Here is a 23771-nt window from a genome sequence, read left to right on the forward strand (position 1 = left end):
TACAAAACTGAAACATTATTAGCTATAATTTTAAAACAATCATTCTGATCATCATTTTATTAAAGTCTATTAATTCACCAATCATTAATTTAAAACTTTAATAAATAGTAAAAAAAAAAACTAAATTAAATTACATTATAACTCATTACTAAACTAGATACTTAACTTAATACTACTCAAACTAAAACAAAATAAACATCTAACACAAATCTAAGTTGATATTAAAGTTTAGACAAACATAATTGTGACTAAACACAACTCCTAACTCCTACATTAACCTCTAATGCTAACAACTTCATTAACAAAAATTACTAATACTAATGAAAATAATTAAAACAAAAATTAACCAAAATAAACAATCTTAACATAAAACTAACCTATACTACCATAACTTATTACTTAACAAATTAAGATTACATATAAAACTAACTATAAAAACAAACTAATAAGAAAACTAAAATTAAATAAATAAATAACTAACTAAATCCAAAACTAATCTTAAAGTTTAAAACTAACTAATATATGCTAACTCTAAAACTATCCTACTCCCATCCCTAAGTTCCCCTCCACCTAACCCTCTCCACTTGGCCACTAGCCAAGTGACCTGACCCCAAGTTGGGCGCTCTCCAAGTTTGGGCACGCTGCACAAGAGATATGCACGTATTTCCAAATGCAAGAAAGGTGGCAGGGCTAGATTAAAAGGGAAGGCATAGGATAAGGCGTCAACAAGGGTCTTATCAACAAGAGTTGTCCCCCCTAAGACATTAGCCTCCATGCAAAAAAAATATAAGGTGAGCGCTCAATAAAAGAAGAGGGGAAGGTACCGATGATGTCACTCTGTGTTAGGGGATAAAGTCCAAGCAATCAACTCATCCAAGCCCCCTACTAAGAGCTAGCGCCTAGGAGAATATTAGTTAATGCAAATAGGGTTGGGGTTGATGTAAAAGTCAAAGCGAATGGGGGGGGGTAAAAAGAAAGAAAAAAAACTTCAAAACAATATAGCAAACTAAAAACTTTTTTCCCTCCACATGCATACTGCGCCCAAGATGATGGGACAAGTGGGTGACGACCCCAACGACAAGATGGCACTTGCAAGGCAACGCCTAGGGAGTATGCAGGGGTAGATTAAGACTTAGGGTTATTGCAATAAGTTATAAAGTTTATTAGGTGAGAAGGAAGATATAGACTAATTTAAAAAATGTACACATTTATATATATATAATTATATACTCAAGAGAATAACATAATATTTATTTGTTTCTTTATTCATTTAGGAAGGAATCTGAGCAAGAATATGCTCTGTGGTTTTGGAAGCAATGAATTTTCTCTCCATGTATTTTCCAGAGAGTTTTTACTCCTGGGAGTGCATATTTTTTTTTTTGAAAGCAAAAATTTTGACAAGGCATGGTCATGCTATTTTATGCATTTCATTCATGTTGCTAAGGATTTGAATAAATCTATTATTAACATTTTTCCTTAATACAAGTATTCCAATGCAAAGGAGTACATTAGGTATAGTCTCTCCATCTCTAGTTAAACATGTGTGTTTAATATTAATTCTTCAAGGACATGGTATGAGTTCTATGTTCTGATTATTATTATTATTGATTTCAAGAATACAACCTCTCAGTCCAATTGATCATATTTGAAGAACTTAGAAGGTGAATGATACTATACACATAATTAAAGAAAAAGGTGGTGGATTATTCTCATTCAAATTTGATTGTAACCACCATGAAATTTATCAAGAAATGAATTATCTTTGATTTCATAATATATTGTTTGCTCTTGATTGATCTCATCATAATACTTATACATCATAATTGAAACATTATCTATGATTTTATTCTCCCATCTATATATATATATATATATATATATATATATATATATATATACAAGTTTATTTATTCTATTTTGATGAGCACTCATACAACTGAACGTTATGAACAAATATTATGAGAACCAAATACACTCATCCATTACTTTATTGGCTAACCTGATTCAAAGGCTCAGCCGGGAAAGAATCAGGAAGAAAACCCGGCTTCATTGCCATATACAATAAGGATTAAAAATACAATTTACAATAGGATCTCAATCCCAATTTTCAATAATTTAATCAAATTTTCTTCATGATCAAAATCAAGGAGTTTGTAATGTTTTTTGCATCTCACTTCTAGAAGCATGGAGGATACCAATAACTGATCGGGTGACAACCAAGCAGAACCAAAAGAACATCAAGCATGAAAAATCACACATGGTTTACACAATAAGATTCATAATGAATCAAGACTAGGGAGAGGTGGATTCTTCCAACTGGAGAAGTCAAGCACAACACCAAATTTAGATGCCCAATCGGGGCCAATAACCAAGAACTTCCGTTCTTCCATTTAACTTGCCATACTCATACCAGGTTTGTGCTGACGGGTAGGGGCCCATAACACCCTACCCTTTATCCCTCTTCTCATCCTGTGAAGAGACTCTACACAGGTTGGAGTCCAACTAAACAGACCTCTCCCAAAATTGGTCACTTCTGCCCTCTCCTAGGGTGAGTAATACCAAAACACCCATGCAAGGAAAACTCAAAATTTCAAACATAAACAAGAAAGGAAAACAACCAAAAAGACATGGTTTACAAATCTTCCCAACATACCCACAACCATACAACAGTAAAACAACAACAAGGTAACAAGAACATGAAACAAAACATAAAAACTGAATAAGGGAGATGGGAGTTTCCTACCTTCACAAAGAGGTAATGGTAAAGAACCAATTTGAGTAGAGTATCCCTCCTTCCTTCAAGCTTCAATAAATCTTCTCTAAATGTAGAGATTGGGTAACCAAAAACCACTAGACCAAGGGAGGCCTCTAAATAAGCCTCCAACTCAACCACCCAAAAAGGAGCAATAACTATTTCCACCCACTAGCCACACTAGAAACTCCTAACTCAACCTACACCATGGTTAAACCCTAAGAGGAGGTGGGATAAGACAACTCATGACAACCACTTGCAATTTTCGCACAAAGGCAAAAAGGGACTTTTTGAGTGCCCTCAAAAGTCAAAGCTAGGGGTTTAGGGGTTGGAAAAGACCCCTAACCCATACCCATACCCTTTGGTTAGAATAAAAACATGTTTTAAAGCCTTAGGGAAGAGGTTAGAGTCAAATAAAATCTAGAGATAGAATAGGTCTATCTAACAACTCTAACTTGCAATCTAGCACAAAATTGAATTAGGGGTGACTAACCCTCATTAAGAATCTAATAGAAAATTGACACTAACTTGAAACCAAAGGTTAAAAAATTAACCCTAACTAGCATACCGAAGCACATAACATTTTACGAGTGTCAAGCGACACTAAAAGAACATAATTACGAACAACAGGGTTTTCAAATTTTAGCACATGGAGATCAGTTTTGTTCCTCCGTAGGGTTTCTTGGCTAAATATCTGCACACTCATTGCACACATCAGTAGTCCCATAAAATCACATGTACATATATGTATACGTATTAGAAATTTTCATAATTTAAAACATACATCAATAAAGTTTCTTCATCCTTCATAATTCTTAACCTTTTGAAATATCGTAAATCAAATCTCAATCCTCCATCTACTGATTTTGTCAACATACATATACATGAACATTAAATGACAATCATCAAATATATCTGGAAATAACATCACACAACATGAAATAATAAAATATGTTCTAAGCATTAGATAATGTCTCGACATCTCGAGTCATGAATAACAAAATAAGGGTAATGTATCACTATGCTACGATGGGTCGGGGCGAGGCCTCACATAGTTACAATGAAATGGAAAGGTTGACAATCATAATATACAAGAATGGAGTGTAAAAGTCACACATTTTATAAGAAATCTTATTGTAGGTGCTCATGTAATGAACCTGCATTGTTTGCATCTTGTTCATTTTGGAATTCAGTAATCAATAAATTTCCTAGATATTGATCATGATGTCTTAGTTCAATAAGAAGTATCATCTCAAGTTTCATTAATTGATAGAATAGATTAACTCATTTATTCATAATTGATCTTGTTTAAGAAGAAAACTTATGTGCTAAGTAATTATTCAAGTGATTTATATTAGATCCATTGAATTTAGTTTAGCATTGAATTTTTAGAATAGAGTCAACTAATGCCAAGCCTAGATTTATAACCACATAGTTGCACAAAGAAAATAATTAAAATGATACTAGAAAAATAAAGTAGAATAAGGAAAACACTATGGAAAACTAAAATTATAGTATTGGGAGAGTGTGTTCCACTCTCTAGAAAATGTATGGGAAGTGGAAAATAATTCCCTTCCCATTATAGGTCAATAAAATAATGAAGGAATATGCTTGATACCCCTTGCTAGGAACCTATAAACCTAGGGGTTAAAATATGAGATGGTTAACACTAGGCTCTAAGCTTTTCCAAAGTCATGTGATTTTTGAAAGGGAAAATTATATATATATATATATATCAAGCATAGTACAAAGAAAAGCAATAATAAAAATAAATAAATAAAAATAATAAAAACAATAAAATTAAAAGATAGAATAAAAGAAGTAATGAAAAAAATAAATATTATAAATGTATCACAATTGAGAAACCTATAGGCTAATCATGTCTTAGCCTAACCTTGTCTCCACTTACCTAGGCGACCATCTGTTTTGAAGGGAAGACACTACTTTCAAAAAAACTAGGAGGAACTAGCCCCACTAGGTGGCCTTAATAACATTACCCTTGACCACATGCGAAAATAGTGGTAATGACCCCCTTTTTCCTATATTCTAACATAAAGTCAAACCCTTTCATCCAAGTGCTAACTTTGGAGGGAAAGTGCAACGAATGGTTTAAAAATGTATGCTTAGTAATAAAGTGAAGTTGCATACAATTAGATAACTTGCTTAGTAATGGTCTTCTTATGTTGCTGGTTTTTCTTTATGGGTGTGAATTATGGGCCAGCAACACTACTATAGCACAATGGAAACAAATCGAAGGAATCCAAAAGTGTTTGATCACAAGCAAGTTTAAAATCAGAAGCACTGTTCCATATGATATCATGCTAAGTGAAATGGGAGCTGCTCCTATAGAGGCACTTGCTATGGTTCACCTTTTAAGCTATCTAAAAAGAATCTAAAAAATGGAAGAGGATACATGGCCTAAAGTTGTCTTTAGTGATACACAATGTAAGCGAAAAAGGACATGGATGCAACAAAATATCAAATGGATGAGTAAATGGAATATTCAATTCAATATGTTCCCCACAAATAATAAAGAAATAAAGGTCTTTGTTATGGAGAAATTCTACAAGAGAAATTGGGGAAGTGAGATCGGGAGGAAGAAAATATATTATATAAATGAGTTCAACCCCACTTGTGATCAACTCCAAAAAACATACATAGGAGCCAACATTTCTTGGAGGGCTAAAATTATCATTGCTCAAGTAAGAACCAACTCTCACCAACTTCGTTGTGAGACTAAGCATTGGAAGAGGCCAAAGGAGGCTTGGGAAGAGAGAATTTGCAGTTTTTGCAATTCTGGGAAAGTGGAAATTGAACAACACTTTATTTTAGAATTTGAGGCCTACAAGGATAGCAGAGATAAATTTTAAAATACTATATGTGATAGTTCTTGGCATTACCTATTCAACAAAGAGTGCATTGAGCAATTGGGTGGGCTCATCATCATCCTACAAAAGAAATGAATAGAGCCACTTAAGTTTGCTTAAGTTGTCTTGCTGTCCCATAGGCTATTTTTAGCCTCGCAGACATTAAATTTTTATCTATCTACCTATCTATCTATCTATCTATCTAACATTTTCTCCACAACTACACTTATCTTGTACTTTGCAAATTCCACATCCCCCTCACACCTAGGAAGGTGTGGTAGCTACTTGGGAAGTGGGAGGGAAGTCAAGTCAAGTCATATGATGCTAATGTCATCTCCACCTTGGACTTGGGAAGCAATGATTCAGCCCATGCTCTGCCATATGTCAGCATACTCTATAGGTGCCTACTTATTATGGAATGTGAGTAACATAACACACACATGTTTTACTTCCCATTAACCCATGCCTAGAAAGGAGAAAATGGAAGATTTTATGGCTTAATCGACTTGCCTTGGGATCTTACTACCCTCTAACAGGTGGATGTGACTCTTGACTTTTCACCTTGGAAAAGGTGGAAAAGGGGTACATGGGTTTAGTTCCTAGGTCATTTTCTCTTGGAAGTACGTTGGGATAGGAAGTAAAATAATAAAAATAAAAGGTTGTGTTAGGATATAGTGGGATAGGATAATAAATTATGTGGAAAATTTTTTATGTCATAAGCATTAATAATATAGTTAGGATTCTTTTGTATGAGTCATATGCTATAGTGGAAGATAGCAAGTGGGTTGGGGTAGGTATAGATTAATCACTAAATAATATAGTGTAATAATGTTATCTTATAGTAAGGGGAATAGTATAAATGATTTAATAAATGGATTATTAACTTTTAAAATTGGTATGAGTATCATTGAGGTTAGGTGGTTATTATCAAGGACTCATTTTTAATGATTACATTTCATATTAGTAATGTTTTTCAAATAAATTGGGCGATTGATAAAAGTCATTAGTTAATGGTGTAGTATTTAGTGAGTTGTTACATTTCATTAATCAATTAGTAGAAATAGATTTTTTATTAGTTAGCAAGTATATGTATTGGCATTAAAATATTTGACAAATGGAATTGTTAATTTGGGATGTGTTGAGTGTATGTAGTAAAGCTAGTTAGCATAATATATGGGTTAGAATATAAGTTAATTCATGGTACATATTAAATTAACAATTAGATAAGTGAAAGAACTTTAGTTAGTAAGTAAATTAATTAGGTGGCATAGTTTGGAATTAGCAATTAGAAGAAAAATTATAAGTTTTTAAATAGGGTTATATAACCTGTCTTGTGGTAACTAGCAAGTGATAGAGAAAATTAATTACTTTTGTGTGTAGCTACATGTATGTTGGGGATGGGTTAGCAGGTAGTGCAGATTAGATTATCTAAGGAATATTTATGGAATAGCATTTGTGTAATGTGAATTATTAACCAATACTTAAATTAATTATATTTATTAGTAGAAACTAAACTAAATAATATTTACCGGTTAGTGGTTTTATAATAAATGCAATATATAGAATAAAGAGAATCTAAGGTGTATGAATATAAAAGAGGATAAAAAGCTATAAAAATATATATAATCCTCTTATTTAACTCAATAAAATCAATAAAGATTGGAATAAGATAAACCTTATGGATGTTACATTGTAGACGCATAACAAGGCCCTTTTATATTAATCTAGGTTGTGAAACCTAATATTACTTTATAGCTAAAGTATTATACACCTTCCCATCATTCAATAACTAGAGAACAAATAAGTGTGGATGTTATGGATATCGCAAATGACTTTCCAATATGTCCTTTGATATTGTCCATTTAGAACTTAAGGCTAGTTAACTACATCAATGCAAGCCTTGATCATGTGCCTTAGTTAGCATGGCCTCACTCATCACTAGGATATGAATACTCTTCTAGTAAGAGTTAATGTCAAAATAAGATCAATATTTGAGCTTTTTCTCTAAACATGTTGGAACTAAGACTCACATTTTCACCTAGGACATTGTTATGAGGAGTATCAAGGAGTAATGTACTCATTTTAATCCAACCACTAGGAAGATACCCTCAATTAAGTAAATGACATTTAGAAAACTTAATAGAACATAGCAGTACCATAAGGATCTTGATTTGATGTGTCTTGTTTATACAACTACCTAACATGTTTATGTTGTTGTGTAGGTAACCTAGGTTCAAAAAAAAAATTGTTGGTTGTGTTTTGTCTCGTAAATTTTTGGGCATGTCAAAAAATATATCTCATACAAATTTTTTTTTGAAAAATCTCAAAAAAAGTATACTATATCGAGTTGTAGACATAAGGTGATAGATATAAGATGTTTTTGAACATTTTTGAATTTAGTTTTGACTCATAAGTATTTTTGTCACTAATGCCAAAGGGGGAGATTTTTGATATTCTAGTCATGTTTGTTATTAGTGGCATACACTTATTTAGATTGTAAGTATGTACAGAGCATATTGTATAGTTAGTAGTGTCAACCAAGCATTTTAGTTGCTACTAAGTTCTATAGTTGCTATCGAGTCCTTTGGACAGATTTTAGTTTACACTGAGCAATTACTACTATGGTGATGATCATCAGTTTAAACTAAGCATCTCAGTGTATGCCAAGTTTACAAATGCAAACCAAGTTGTGCAGTGATTAATGAGGTCATAGTTGATAGCATTGATTGAGCTATGCAGTGTGAATTAAGTGTTTTAGCTTATATACCCAGTTTCACAGTATTTGCCAAGTCAATAGTACAAACTGAGTTGGAGACTAATTGGAAGTGATCAATATCAATTGAGCTTCTATGTCTACTGAGTGCATGATGATGCCAAGCATTGACATTGGATACCGAGTATTAGAACCTCACCGAGTCAGTCTTCAAAACTTGGGTTTCTAGACTTTGGCTGACTTTGTAATATTTGTGTAAACTTGTATTGTGGCTGACTTTGTAATTTTGTAATTGGATTGGTATGTATGGAATGTATTGTATCACATCCAAAGTAATGAATAGAAGAATGTAATAATTAGAGAAGAGAAGAAGAGAGAATTAGAAAAGGCTACAATAGTATAAGGTGCAAAAAAGATTCATCTATCATAGTAAGGTGATTTATACACTTAGAGGAACCTCATTCAACAAACCAAGTTGTAGATTAGAGATCATCCATTGCTTCATCCTAACATGTGGATCAGTCAAATCATTTAACAAGGTAGACCTAACAGTCTTGTGTAAATCTCTTTACCGAGTGCATACTTCATTTTATGTTTGTAATCCTTTTTCAAGGTGGACCTAGCAATCCTTATTGCTCCTAACAAGGCAAATCATCAGAAGTGATCATTGTAAGCCTTAACAAGCCAGCTTTATACTGTAGTACTAAAGCTTGTGGGTATCATCCCCACCCCATTTTTATTTTCTATTTGGAAGGTTTATGGGTCACCAAATTGTGTATCAAAAGTGTTATGTATGCTTTAATGTTTTTAGTTTCTCATGCATGCAATTAGATCAAAATTCAAATGAAGGATTAATTGCTAATTAAGGATTAAGTTTTATTAGTTATTGATTCACCCCTCCCCTCTCAATAACTTAGCCTATCATAATATTTCCAACAACCAAGATACAAGCATCAACTAAACCCAGAGGCAACATAGACATGTAGGAAATCTACTATGCAAGTGGGAAAATTTCATCGCATGAACTAACTCTAAGGTTACCCTAGTAGCCACTATAGAATTTAGACCCCCTAGTGCCTCTGTGTGACATCAATATCCTTTTGTATAGATAAAGTATACTAACAAGTTAGCTCTAAGGTTACCCTGGTAGTCTTTTGATACTCCAGACCCCCTAGTGACTTTTTGTGGTACCAATATGTTATTAATTCATTTTAAACCTAGTTAATGAAATGTTATCACTTATTAAAATAACCTACAATGGGTTACTTGCTAGCCTCTTTAGGGCCTTAGCCTCCATTGCAAGCCACTTCCCAACATGACATACAAATAACTTACCCTAAGCTCAACAAAATAAAAATATCTCAAATGACTACTAAGCATACATCAGTTCTTAAACAAGCAACTAGAATATATTAAAATGATACTAATCATATTCACATATTCCACCAATACAATCATCTTAATAGGACTGATCCAAAAATCAAGCATACATAAACCAAATCCATGTCATAACATGACATCACCAAAAAAAATCATTTAATCACCTTAGTCCTATAAAAGCAAGTGGGAAGCAATCAAGGATAATTGATCGAAGACTCGGGTTATATCAGGAAAGACACATCATCCACCTCAATTCTACACAAGAATTGGAAAGCACATTAAAATATCTGATCAAACTCATCATAGAACAAACATGACACATTACCATGATTGGGTATAAAAGATTGAAATCAAAACATCATCATGACATCATAGAACAAAACTCCAAAGCCTCTGGTAAACATCCTGACTGGCCAAAGCTAAGTCAACCCCAAAACCCATAACAATAAACCACACATCATAAAGAGTACATACAAAAGTCATTATCATAATTCATTAGGTTTTTAGAAAACACACAAGTTCAATTTTCACTAAAGGTTTTCAAGTTTTCATTTTTATTTATAAGTCACAGGTTTGCTAATGTTCTCAAGTCCACACAAGTCTCAACACTTAACAATCATAAAATGTTGTTTAAACATTATTTCAAAGTTCTATTCATTATCAAAACACCAAATTCAATATACAAGTAGGGTTACAGTTTTCCATTTTCCCTAGTGTCAATTTGCTAATGTTTCTGAGTGCACAAGAATAATAGATTTGAAAATCTTATAAAAAGTCAATTAAATATGACAATAAACTATCAAACTAAAAAAAACCGAGTTACCTATATTTTCCCCAAATCACAAATCACAAATTTACATTCCAAAATTACTTTGATAATTAACAATCTCTCATTTAAAATCTATTAAATAATTTAATAATAATTTATTTATTTATTAAATATCATAATTATTTAATTATTAATAATCTATACTAAATCATTAATAAAATAAATTATAAATCTATTAATAAAATACAAATTCTTATTGGGGCGGGGGCCCTAGCTCGGTTGGCTAAATCTTCCCTGTTGCAGGGGGTTGGTCATGGGTTCTAGTCTCCCCTGTCCTCGTGGTACCAGTGGGCGTGTCGCGCCAGCGCTACTGGTCATGTTAAAAAGTTTACCAGGTGCACTGCAATTTATAAGGGGGCCGTGTTGCACCGATTCCTGCAGTCTAAAAAAAAAAATACAAATTCTTATTATTAATAATATTTCCAAGTATAATATTCAATAACAAAACATTTAATTTTGAATAATATACAAATAAGATAAAACTATTTTAAATTTTAAATATTAAGAAAATAAAATTTAAAACTAAACTATACCCTACCCTCAATAAAGATCTTGTAGGCTTGAGGGATGTCGTGGCAGTCCAACTATCGTCGTTAGCAGTACCTATTGCATCGGAAGCAAGCCTGCCATAGGTGGCCACATTGTCACTGGCACATGGGAAAAGAAGAAAGGTGGGTGGGGTGGAGTGGAGTGGTGGTCCCCACCCACTATTTCATTCTTTAATATAATTTTTATTTTATAAAAAAAAAAAAAACAACAATCCCCATTAAAAATCACAAAATTTCATTTTTTGATATTTAATAATGTGATTACATAGTAATTACAAATTACCATGTGTGTGTGTGTGTGTGTGTGTGTGTGTGTGTGTGTGTGTGTGTGTGTGTGTGTGTGTGTATATATATATATATATAAACCTAGTATACAAACCTAGATTAAATGGTTGAAATCGATAAAACAAACTTGGTTTTAATTACAAAACCCACATCCCAATTTCAAACACTCAAACAAGGGTTTCAAAACTAAAATTCATTCAAAAATATTTTCAAGAAATGAAGAGTGATAATCTCAATATGAGGGTTTCAAATTCTCAAAGCATAGACATATTTTTCTCTATCAAACAATAATAAACTCACATATAAGGGTTTCAACCTAACAACATTCTGAAACCATAATACACAACAGGCATGGAGAAGGCAAATATTCAAAGAATGAAAAATTACTGCATAAATAAATCACGAGATCCTATCTCAATCTGATGCTTAAACGATAAATGCACACAAACAATTCCCTTTTTCTTAAAACCTTCTCCAAAAATTGCTCCTCCAAAACTTCAGTTAATGTAAAAATGAGCTCTAGATCTCTGATAAAGAGTTCTCCCCTAAATTTAGGGCTTCAATTGTGCAATCACGTGAGAAGACTCGTTGATCTTAACTATTATTATATTTTAATTTCATGTACAATCTTTTTTCCATTAATTAAAATATCTTTATTAAATAATTTTCTTTCTCTCTTTCATTAATTTATTAGATTTTAATTTCATGCATAAACTTTATGTAATTTAATTAAAATACACTTTATTAAATTTATATTTTCTCTCTCTAATTAACTATGAGATGTTTTAATTATATATTTATTAATTCAACTAATAATATTATTTAAAATTTATTTATCAAAATAAAACTCCTAAATAAATATAAAATGCTAAAATTAAAACTTTAATCAAATCTCTTAAATTTAATTATTTAATTAAATAAATTTCTTAATTAATTAAATATAATTAAATATTGAATTTTCTTAATAAAATTTCCATTAAATTAAATCATTAAATTATCTTTTAGTTTGATTTAATTATAGCAAAAAATTACAACAGACCCATAAAACCAAATATGACAATTCAATAGAAGACAAAGAACGTAATCAAACCCCAAGGTCATAATCATGAACTCGTGTCACTTGAAGAATTCAGATAGGTAAAGAACTTAGATACTTGTCTTCCTATCTAGAAAATTTGGCTTAACATTAGGATTTGGAATCAAGAGTTATTTCCCCACTTATACCATTGAGATATTGCAATAGGGTATGCTCATCTTGGCAATTTAAGGAAGTCGATACCCAATACTTGCAATCTACATAAAATCCACACATGTACATATACATATATTCTAAACTAAATATGCAATGGCGGGGAGTGGTACATCATGTAGATTCTGACTTGTAGATGACTACGACTCCCCTTAACCACATCAGGAACATCAATCAAAAAGTAAAACATACATGCACACTATACACATGCAAATATGGGGTAAATAACCATAGAAACTACATATAAATAATCCATTTACTAATCATCATGAGATAACTAAAATCACTAAATGAACATACATCTGTCATTATCCAAATAATCCTAAAATAACTAAAATAACTAACCCCTCACATAAATCAACGAAATATGAAATAAAATCTAGTAACCAAGTACTGATAATTGTAAAACACAATCAAAAAACTGGCCTAAAAGAATTCTGCAGTACAATAGAAAATTCAACTAAGGGTAGGCATTACATCCACTCCCCCTAGAATTAGGCTTACTCCTGGAAGCCTACAAGAAAGATAAAACTAAACTAGGGGTAGGCATTACATCCACTCCCCCTAGACTTAGGCTTTCTTTGGGAAGCCTACTATAATGACTAGGGTAACTAAAAGTCAAAGAGTACTATCTACAATGTCAAACAAAAAGCTCATTTAGGAAACTAATACAAATAAGTTAACTATGTATACACTTCCAATCACTTAGAGTGATATGGTTCTAGTTTAACCAGAAACCATATTGATCCAACATTCATCTTTTTAACAAATACTGAAATAGATCCCCTAAAACCTCCAAACAAAAGATCAATATTTCTAAATCCATTGGAAAACATAAAGTTTATAATGTATAGACATAAATCAAAAGTCAAGAACAACAAAAATGCTCATAAAATCAATCAAAGGCATACCACCTTAAAGCACAGTCATAAGAAAACATGTCTAAAATCCAACTCACAAGTTTTGCCTTTTTCTATGTTTCAAGTATCAAGTCTGAAGTTTCAAGTTTCAAGTGTTCAAGTTTCAAGTTTCCAAATGTTAAAGTTTGAAGTTTCCAAGTGTTAAAGTTGCAAAAGATACATAACACTGTTTATGTTTCACTTCAGTTCAACTAGTTGAAGTGGTTCAAGTTTGCTATATATATATATATCTATATATATATATATATATATATATATATATATATATATATATATATATATATATATATATATATATATATATATATATATATATATATATATATATATATATATAACAGTTCAAGTTTTATTTTTAGTTAACTAATTAAAAACTTGTGGCATTCCAATATACCAAGAGCTTCCAATGTAGAAACTCAAGCTTTAATACTAGATGTAATGCCCTGCCAAGGAACCCAAAAGAAATTAAGCTAAAGTTTCACTAAGTTTGTCAAACATTTTTTTTTAAAGATAATAACATCAAAAGATAATATAGTGGAATAAATAACAATAAGAGATAAAATAATAGTGGAAGCATTAACTCACATACATAACAACCATCATAAACATAATACAATTCTTAAGGGTCCCATGACGTGGAATCGCATTAAGTTTAATTAATACTAAAACCAATATATAACACATCCACATTAAAGAATAACTATAAGTACAAATTCCATTTAAACAATATATTTAATTATCTCGAATGCCACTTGGCAATAAACAAAATGCGCAATCATCCACTGTACAAGTCACAGGGTATGAGAGGTTGAAAGAATATACATCATAAAATAGATTACATCATCTCCTAAGATCTATGAAATCAAAAAAAATAAACTTAGAGTATAACCATCCATCATAGAAATACAAAATCAAATAGAAAGGAACATCTGCAAAAACACATCTAGCAATGTCATCTAATGGTCATATCTCAATGGTATAAGAAAATGCACTACCACCCAACCTCATGGAACCTAAATGCCCCACTCCCACCACAATAAGGAGATAAAATCAAGTCCTAAATGGATAACAAACTCAAAAGTCAAAACTGACATCTAGGTTGAAGGAGTCACTTGAAAGCAAACTATCTCAAAGGGTACCAAGACACAAGCATCAACTAAACCTGGAGGCAACATAGACATGTAGGAAATCTACTATGTAAGTGGGCAAGTGTCATCGTATGAGCCAACTCCAAAGTTATCCTGGCAGCCACTAAAAACTCTAGATCCCCTAGTGTCTCTATGTAGCATCAATATCCTTTCATACAAATGGGGCATACTAACAAGTTAGCTCTAAGGTTACCATGGTAGTCTTTTAATACTTCGAACTCCCTAGTGACTTTTTGTGGTATTAATAACTTATTCATTCATTTTAAACCCATTTAATGAAATGTTATCACTTATTAAAAAAACCTACAATGGGTTACTCGCCAGCCTCTTTAGGGCCTCGGCCTCCATTACAAACCATTTCTCAACATGACATACAAATAACCTACCCTAAGCTTCACAAAAGAAAAAGATTTCAAATGACTATTAACCACACATCAATTCTTTAAAAAGCAACTAGAATGTACTAAAGCATTACAAATCATAATCACAGATTCCACCAATATGATCATCCTAACAAGATTGATCCAAAAATCAAGTATGCATAAACCAAATCCATGTCATAATATGACATCACCAAAAGGAAATAATTTAATCACCTCTGTCCTATACAAGCAACTAGGAAGTAATCAAGGATAATTGATTGAAGACTCAATGGTCATATCAAGAAAGATACATCATCCACTTCAGTTCTACATAAGAATTGGAAATCACATTAAAATATTTGATCAAACTCATCATAACACACACATGACACATTACCATGATTGGGTATAAAAGATCAAAATCAAAACATCATCATGACATCATAGAATAAAACTCCCAAGCCACTGGTAAACATCCTGACTGGCCAAAGCTAAGTAAACCCTGAAACCCATAATATTAAACCACACATCATAAAGAGTACATACAAAAGTCATTATCATAATTCATCAGGTTTTTGAAAAACACACAAGTTCAATTTTCACTAAAGGTTTTCAAGTTTTCATTTTCATTCATAAGTCACAAGTTTGCTAACATTCTCAAGTCCACATGAGTCTCAACACTTAACAATCATAAAAAGTTGTTTAAACATTATTTCAAAGTTCCATTCGTTATCAAAACACTAGATTCAATATACAAGTAGGGTTATAGTTTTCCATTTTCCCTAGTGTTGATTTGCTAATATTTCTGAGTGCACAAGAATAATACATTCAAAAATCTTATAAAAAGTCAATTAAATATGGCAAAAAACTTGAGTTACCTATATTTTCTCCAATTCATAATTCACAAATTTACCTTCCAAAATTACTTTGATAATTAACAATGTTCTAGTTAAAATCTATTAAATAATTTAACAATAATTTATTTATTTATCATGGATCATAATTATTTAATTATTAATAATCTATACCAAATCATTAATAAAATAAATTATAAATCTAATAATAAAATACTAATTTTTATTATTAACAATATTTCTAAAATATAATATTCAATAACAAAACATTTAATTTTGAATAATATACAAATAAGATAAAACTATTATAAATTTCAAATAAATTAAAAATATTAACAAAATAAAATTTAAAACTAAACTAAACCCTACCCTCAATAAAGAGTCCATAGGCTTGAGGGACATCGTGACAGTCCTGCTACTGCCATTAGTAGTACCTACTATGTCAGTAGCAGGCTTGCCGTAGGCAGCCATGTTGACGTCGTCGCACAAGAAAAAAAAAAGGTCAAGGGTGGAGTGGAGTGGTGGGCCCCACCTATAACCTCATTTTTAATATAATTTATTTTTTACATAAAACCAAAAAAAAAATAGCTCCCATAAAAAATCACAAAATTTCATTTTAAATTTTTTAACAATATGATTAAATAATAATTACAAATTACTATGTAATTACATTATTATATATATATATATATATATATATATATATATATATATATATATATATATATATATATATATATATATATATATATATATATATATATATATTCCAATATAAACTTAGTATACAAACCTAGATTAAATAATCAAAATTGATAAAATAAACTTGGTTTTCATTACAAAACCCACATCCCGATTTCAAACACTTAAACAAGGGTTTCAAAATTAAAATTCATTCATAGATATTTTCAAGAAATGGAGAGTGATAATCTCAATACAAGGGTTTTAAATTCTCAAAACATAAACATATATTTCTCTATCAAAGAATAATAAACTTGCATACAAGGGTTTCAACCTAATAACATTTTGAAACCATAATACACAATAGACACAAAGAAGGCAAATAATCAAAAAATGGAAAATTACTACACAAATAAATCATGAGATCCTACTTGGATCTGATGCTAAAATGACAAACACACGCAAGCAATTCCCTTTTTTTGAAAACCTTCTTCTCCGAAAATTGCTCCTCTAAACCCCGGTTAATGCAAAAATGAGCTCTAGATCTTTGATAAAGAGTTCTCCCCTAAATTTAGGGCTTCAATTGTGCAATCATGCAAGAAGACTTGTTGATATTAACTATTATTATATTTTAATTTCATGCATAAGCTTTATGCAATTTAATTAAAATTAACTTTATAAAATTTATGTTTTCTCTCTAGTTAATTATGAGACGTTTTAATTATATATATATATATATATATATATATATATATTCAACTAATAATATTATTTAGAGTTTATTTATCAAAATAAAACTCCTAGATAAATTATTATTAGATTAAATAAATATAAAATTCCAAAATTAGAACTTCAAACAAATCTCTTAAATTTAATTATTTTATTTAATTAATTTCTCAATTAATTAAATATTGAATTTTCTTTATAAAATTTCCATTAAATTATCTTTTAATTTGATTTAATTATAATATAAAATCACAACAAACCCAAAAAACCAAATACAACAATCAACTGAAGACAAAGAACATAATCAAACCCCAAGGTCAGAATCATGAATTCATGTCACTTGACGAATTTGGATGGGTAAACAAATTAGATACTTGTCTTACTTTCTAGGAAAATTGGCTTAAGGTTAGAATTTGGACTCAAGAATTATCTCCCCACTTATACCATTGAGATACTATGATAGGGTATGCTCATCCTGGTAATTCAAGGAAGTTGATACCAGTATCTACAATCTGCATAAAATCCATGCATGTACACACACACACACACATACACACACACACACACACACACACATACAGAGGCAATGGCAGGGAGTGGTACATCATGTAGATCCCAACTTGTAGGTGACTATGACTCCCTCCCCTAGGAACATCAATCATAAAGTAAAATATTCACATACACCATACACATGCAAGTATGGGGTAAGTAACCATAGAAACTACACATAAATAATTTATCTACTAATCATCATGAGATAACTGAAATCATCAAATGAATATACATATATCATTATCAAAATAATCATGAAATAACTAACTCCTCACATAAATCAATTGAATATGAATTAACATCTAATCAAATATGGTAACCAAGTATCGATAATCATAAAACACAATTAGAAAACTAGCCTACAAGAATCTGAAAATACAATAGAAAAGTCAACTAGGGGTAGGCATTACATCCACTCCCCCTAGACTTAAGCTTACTCCTGGAAGCCTACAAGAAAGATAAAATTAAACTAGCGGTAGGCATTACACCAACTCCCACATCTAGGAAGAAGTTGACATTGTCTAGGGAAGTCGACCTTGTCAAGGAGAATTGCCCATCCTCAAGAAAGTCAACTTAGTCCAGTCTTGTTGGCCTTTTTGATAGATTTCAAATCAATGTTATGATACACAAATTTGTTTGATTTTGAGAATTCTTCCTTTTTTGTGAGAGAATCCTATATCTTAGGTGTTGCATTTCATCTAATAGAGTATGTAGGACCCAAGTGGTGATGAGATTCTATTATTGAGAGGTATGGGCCTATATTGAATAGGCCAACTACCATTCATGAGATTCCATCGAGCTATACTATTAGCTCTTATAGAGAAATGGAATGAGGACAAATGCATGTTCAATATTATGATAGGAGATATTACAATAATGCTAGAGGATGTGTATAGGGCTCTTCGTCTTCCCATTTGTGGGCTTCTAGTGAGGCCACATTGAAGTATAACTTATCATAGGTAAGATCCAAACTAGACCATGCAGATATTTTCTACATAAAGATGGATCTTACTCTATAGATTTCAAAAGTGACATGCCACCTCCTAACATTTTTCATGATACCAAATGGTAAAGGCATAGTTCTTGTGATATTGTTTATCCACTCAATACAATAGATAGAGTTAGAGTGGGCAATATTTGCATGTGGGAGAATGCTAGAAATTATATATTATGAGCTAAGAAAACTCACTAAATATCAAAGAGATAGTTTGATAGTATGGAAAGTCTTATAGATTTGGATATTTAAGCACTTCTCATGTACAAGACCAACAGCTGTTCTAGTTGTACTAGAAGAGATATTACCTAGAGTATATGCTTACCAACCAGGGGTGATTTGGTAGTTTGAAGATACATTATACTAGAGAGTGAGATTTGATTGGATGCAAGGAGAGGATATAGTATGGAGACCATATGGGAAAGTGGCCTCATACAACATATTAGATGAGACAGTCCTAGAGGAGAATACTAGAGGGATGATAGATCCATGTGATCATGTCATACTATTATGATCAAGTACTAAGGAAATTTTTCCTACTACATAGTATCCCTAGTAAGATACCATGGTACATGCATCCTATAAGATTTATCTAGAGACCTAAGACCATACCTAGGCCTACAATAATTGATATCATATTGAGTGATACAAAGGAGAGAGAGGATGTTTTGGTTCCACTAGGAGAGTATATCAGTGTCATAGGAGAGTACATTATGTACTATACTATTAAGGGAGTGAGATTCATCTTCCTAGAGGGTTACTTGAAATCTAGGTCCATTCTACAAAGCTCAAAGAAGTGTAGATATGGATGAGTAGGTGTGAGGTGACAAGGAGACAAGAGAAAACCACATGGAGGTCTTATGGATGAGAATATCCCCAATCTAGAGAGAGGAGATGAAATACATGAGCCCATAGCAGAGTAGAGCATAGAGGCAATATTGGAGCATAGATAAGAGGAGAGAGAAAAGGAGAGGGGAGAGAATATGAGCTTTCCCTAGCAGACCATTCCATAAATGAGGAGCCAATATTTACTATACTCACTAGACTACTTCAAGCATGGTGGCCATGCCATCATACTAAGACACCAACTCCATAATTAAGGAAATGATCAAATGGAGAGAGTAGTTATTCCATGCCCCCACTCTCATCATTATGGAGAGATACAAACTATTAAGAGGGAGGTCCAGGTATAGAATTATTATTCAATTGAAGATATAAATTTTAAATTTTACAAAAAAGATTGATAAATAAAATGTTTTGTTGTAGCAAAACTTGGATTGTGGAGAAGCTTTGTGAGTTAGGTCCTTAAGGACCTAACTATAGAATTGAGGATAACATCTATACATTAGCATGAAGTTAGAGAATAGAGAGATCCTGACAAAAATGTTGGATATCTTTGCATCTATGGTGCTAGATATGAGATTGAGGAAAGAGAATAGGGAGAGACTATAGTGGCACATAGAATAAAAGATATTGAGATATAATTGTTATGTGAGTTCCTATATGAGAGAAGCTAATCTAGGAGCCATTCTTGAAACACCACATCAAACAAGGCATCATTGTCCCACCATAGATTAGAGAGATCCAAGATTCATTATCCAATGGAGCATTGAGAGAAAGAGAGATAGATTAAGGAGAGAGAATGAGGAGAGACTAGAGCGACACATAGAAGAGAAGGATGCTAAGCTACAATTGCTATGTAAGAGCACCTACATGATATAAAAATTTCTAAGAGTCATTCTCATAGCACCACATCAAATATGGCATCATTATCCAACCATAGATTAGAGAGATCCAAGAGTCACCATATAATGGATCAAAGAGAGAGATAGAGAGAGAATCATGTATGATTCCTTTATGCAGTAGAACTTGATTATACATATAATCAAGTTCTACTACACACACACACACACACACACACACACACACACACACATACATATACATCTACATTTGCATGCACACACACACACACACACACGACATATAAATTGCTATTTATATGACTAGTAAGAATTAATTGCATATAAAAATAACAATGAAGGAAAAGAATGTACTAATCTTTCTAAAGAAACATTTCAAGTAAATAAATCATTGCACACAAATAAAACACAATCAAGGTTCTATAAAGAAAAATATTAGCTCATACGAGAAAGAAAATGTTAAGAATAATAATGTCAAAGATGCATAATATTAATGGGTTCCTTTAGAGGAATTGTTAGAAATAGATAATACTAGGGGGTAGGGGAGTTGAATCGGTATTCTACAAATTTTTCCCTCAACTAAATATTGTTAATTATTTTAGAACTTGCATATTAAAGTAAACCAAAAATGTTGAATAGTAAATATAACCATATAAAAAGAGAACTCATAACACCGTTATTTGTTATCTAAGGAAATCTTGGAGAAGGGAAAACCTTGGTGGGGATGATACCCACAAGATGATCCACTAAACAAAAGAATCTTGTTAAGGATATTGACCCTTTTAGGAGTGTGTCAAATATATATAGTGTCTCGAGTCCTTATTAGAGGAATATGACCTATTAAAAGCCTCAACTCTGTTAGGAGTTGGAAGATCAGATACAATGTATGAAAGAAGAGCCCACTGCCCTAACATGCAATATACAATTTAGTTTCTTCACAAGAATAGATATACATACAGTACTATCTTACTATTGCATCTCCCACTTGGTTTGATCATACATCAGATTTCACATGACATAAGGCTCATATATCATTTAAGCTTTCTTCACTATAGTTTACACTACATACTTTCTACACATTATTTGTGCAAGATATGATCTTTACTTATATCTCACAAACTAATAAAACTCTACTTAATTGGCCTTGATTCTTTCACATGCTTGACCAAATATAAAATAACTTTGAGTAAACATCTAGGATGTCATCCCAACATGATTAAGGAATTATTTTGGTAACAAAATAATTCCTTATATCATACACTTCAATTAACTATTGTTCTCTATTTTGTTCTACCGATTACCTGAACTTGCAATATAACTATAACTTGTGTCATACTATCTGTATAGGTCTACACATTAATTAAATATCTTACTAGACTTGTTCTTCTCAAGAAGTTTTCTCAAGGATCTCATTAATCCTTTCTAATCATGATAATCATTAGATAATATTGGCAATATTTTAATTGTTGATGTTGGGGTAGCTATTGGTGCTGTAATAGGTATAACTATTGGTGGAACATAAGGTATGTTAGCTTCATGCTAAAACTCTATCTTCCTAGATTATGTTTCCACATGTTTTAGATTGGGTAAGAATGCTAACTCTTCCATCACAATCTTCCATTTTTGCTTCAATTCAAAATTTTCTTCTACTTTCTTTCTTTCTTTTGCTTTCTCCTTCTTTATTTCTTTCCTTCTCTCTTCTTCTTTTCTTCTTTCTTCTTCCTTATTCTTTTCTTCTCTCTTTCTCTCTTCTTTTTCTTTCAAATTCTCATCTTCTATTCCATTTCATTCTTCCTCTTTTATTTCTTCTTCTATTTTCTTTTCTTCACTCTTTCTTTCCTCTTCCTCCAACTTCTTCTTCTCTACATTTTTATTTTCTTCTTCATCATCCTCTTCATCTAAGCTAGAATAGGTCCCATATTCTACAAAAGGATTGTACTTAGCATCTATAGTTAAGTGTGTACTATCCACTTGCATGGATTCAATACCAATAACTATATGTGGAGGTGAATAGGTTTTCTATGCCTCTTCAACTTCTTCTTCACCATTAGTAGGATTACTGACCTCCACATAAATTGGACTTGTTGATTCAAGTCGCACACACTCCTTCATGACTTTGGACATATATTTTATTATGGATTCTTTGATTTCCTTCTTTACCTCTTCAAATTTGCCTCCCATAAGATGAATTTCTCTTCTTTTGTTCCTCAACAAAGGTTCAATACCTTTCAAAATTCTTTGTGTGCCTTCCTTTGTGCTAACTTCACACAATTTATGAATCATATGCTCTCTTAATTTAGTATCTTCCTCTACCACTCTTCTCTTAATGTTTAGTAATCTATTGTAAAAATATTCTAGAATATCATTTTTGATGCTATCAAATCTCTAATTCCTCAAAATCATATTTCTCATTATAGCATTCTCTAGTTGTCTCCTATCCATGTTACTATATAGACTATAATACTTATTCAATTGAACAAAAATATCATTATTTATTATTTGCATATTTAGATTTTTCAACTTTAGGCTTCCATTATTTCTTGCTAGTTGTTGTCCTTCCTTCTCCAACTACCTGTTCAACTGTATTCTCTTTAGTTTCTTAATAAAATTCCTCAAAATCACTAATTTACATTGTCTTTCTTCTATTTTTGGGTCCGTTGCTAGTTTTCTTGACCCTTTTCTTGAAGGATGGTGTTGGTTCTTGCTTAACGTTCACCAATCTCTCTAATTTCCTTTGCACAATAGATACATCATCATATGCTGATCTCATTGTACTCTAATTGGTTAAACTTGTAGAACCATTGCATAAGGTGCAGTAGGCATTTTTGAAGTAGACCCTACTACTATCACTTCTATAGATGGTGCTACAATAAAAATAGGTGTGGCTACCAATATCTTAGTTTTCCCACTGGTTCTCATCTCCATTGCTATACCTTTGATCTCATTGAATTCTTATCTTGTCATGCCAAATTCTTTAAGGATGGATTTAATCTTCTTCTCCACATTTATTTTGATCTATTTACTGTGAAGTTCAAAATGAACTTCCCTTATTTTCTCTTCAAAGGTACCCCATCTTGGACATTCACTATCCCTTTCTAGCTATAGAATAATCTACATGTATCCTTCAATGAGTTCTTTACTCATTTCATATTCCATGGGTTTAATAAACTTCACCCTAGGTTTTATTGCCTCCATACAAGTAGTGTTA

Source organism: Cupressus sempervirens, chromosome 9, assembly GCF_028749045.1.
Source record: "Cupressus sempervirens isolate cs-2001-9-10 chromosome 9, ASM2874904v1, whole genome shotgun sequence".
In the NCBI taxonomy this organism is placed as follows: Eukaryota; Viridiplantae; Streptophyta; class Pinopsida; order Cupressales; family Cupressaceae; genus Cupressus; species Cupressus sempervirens.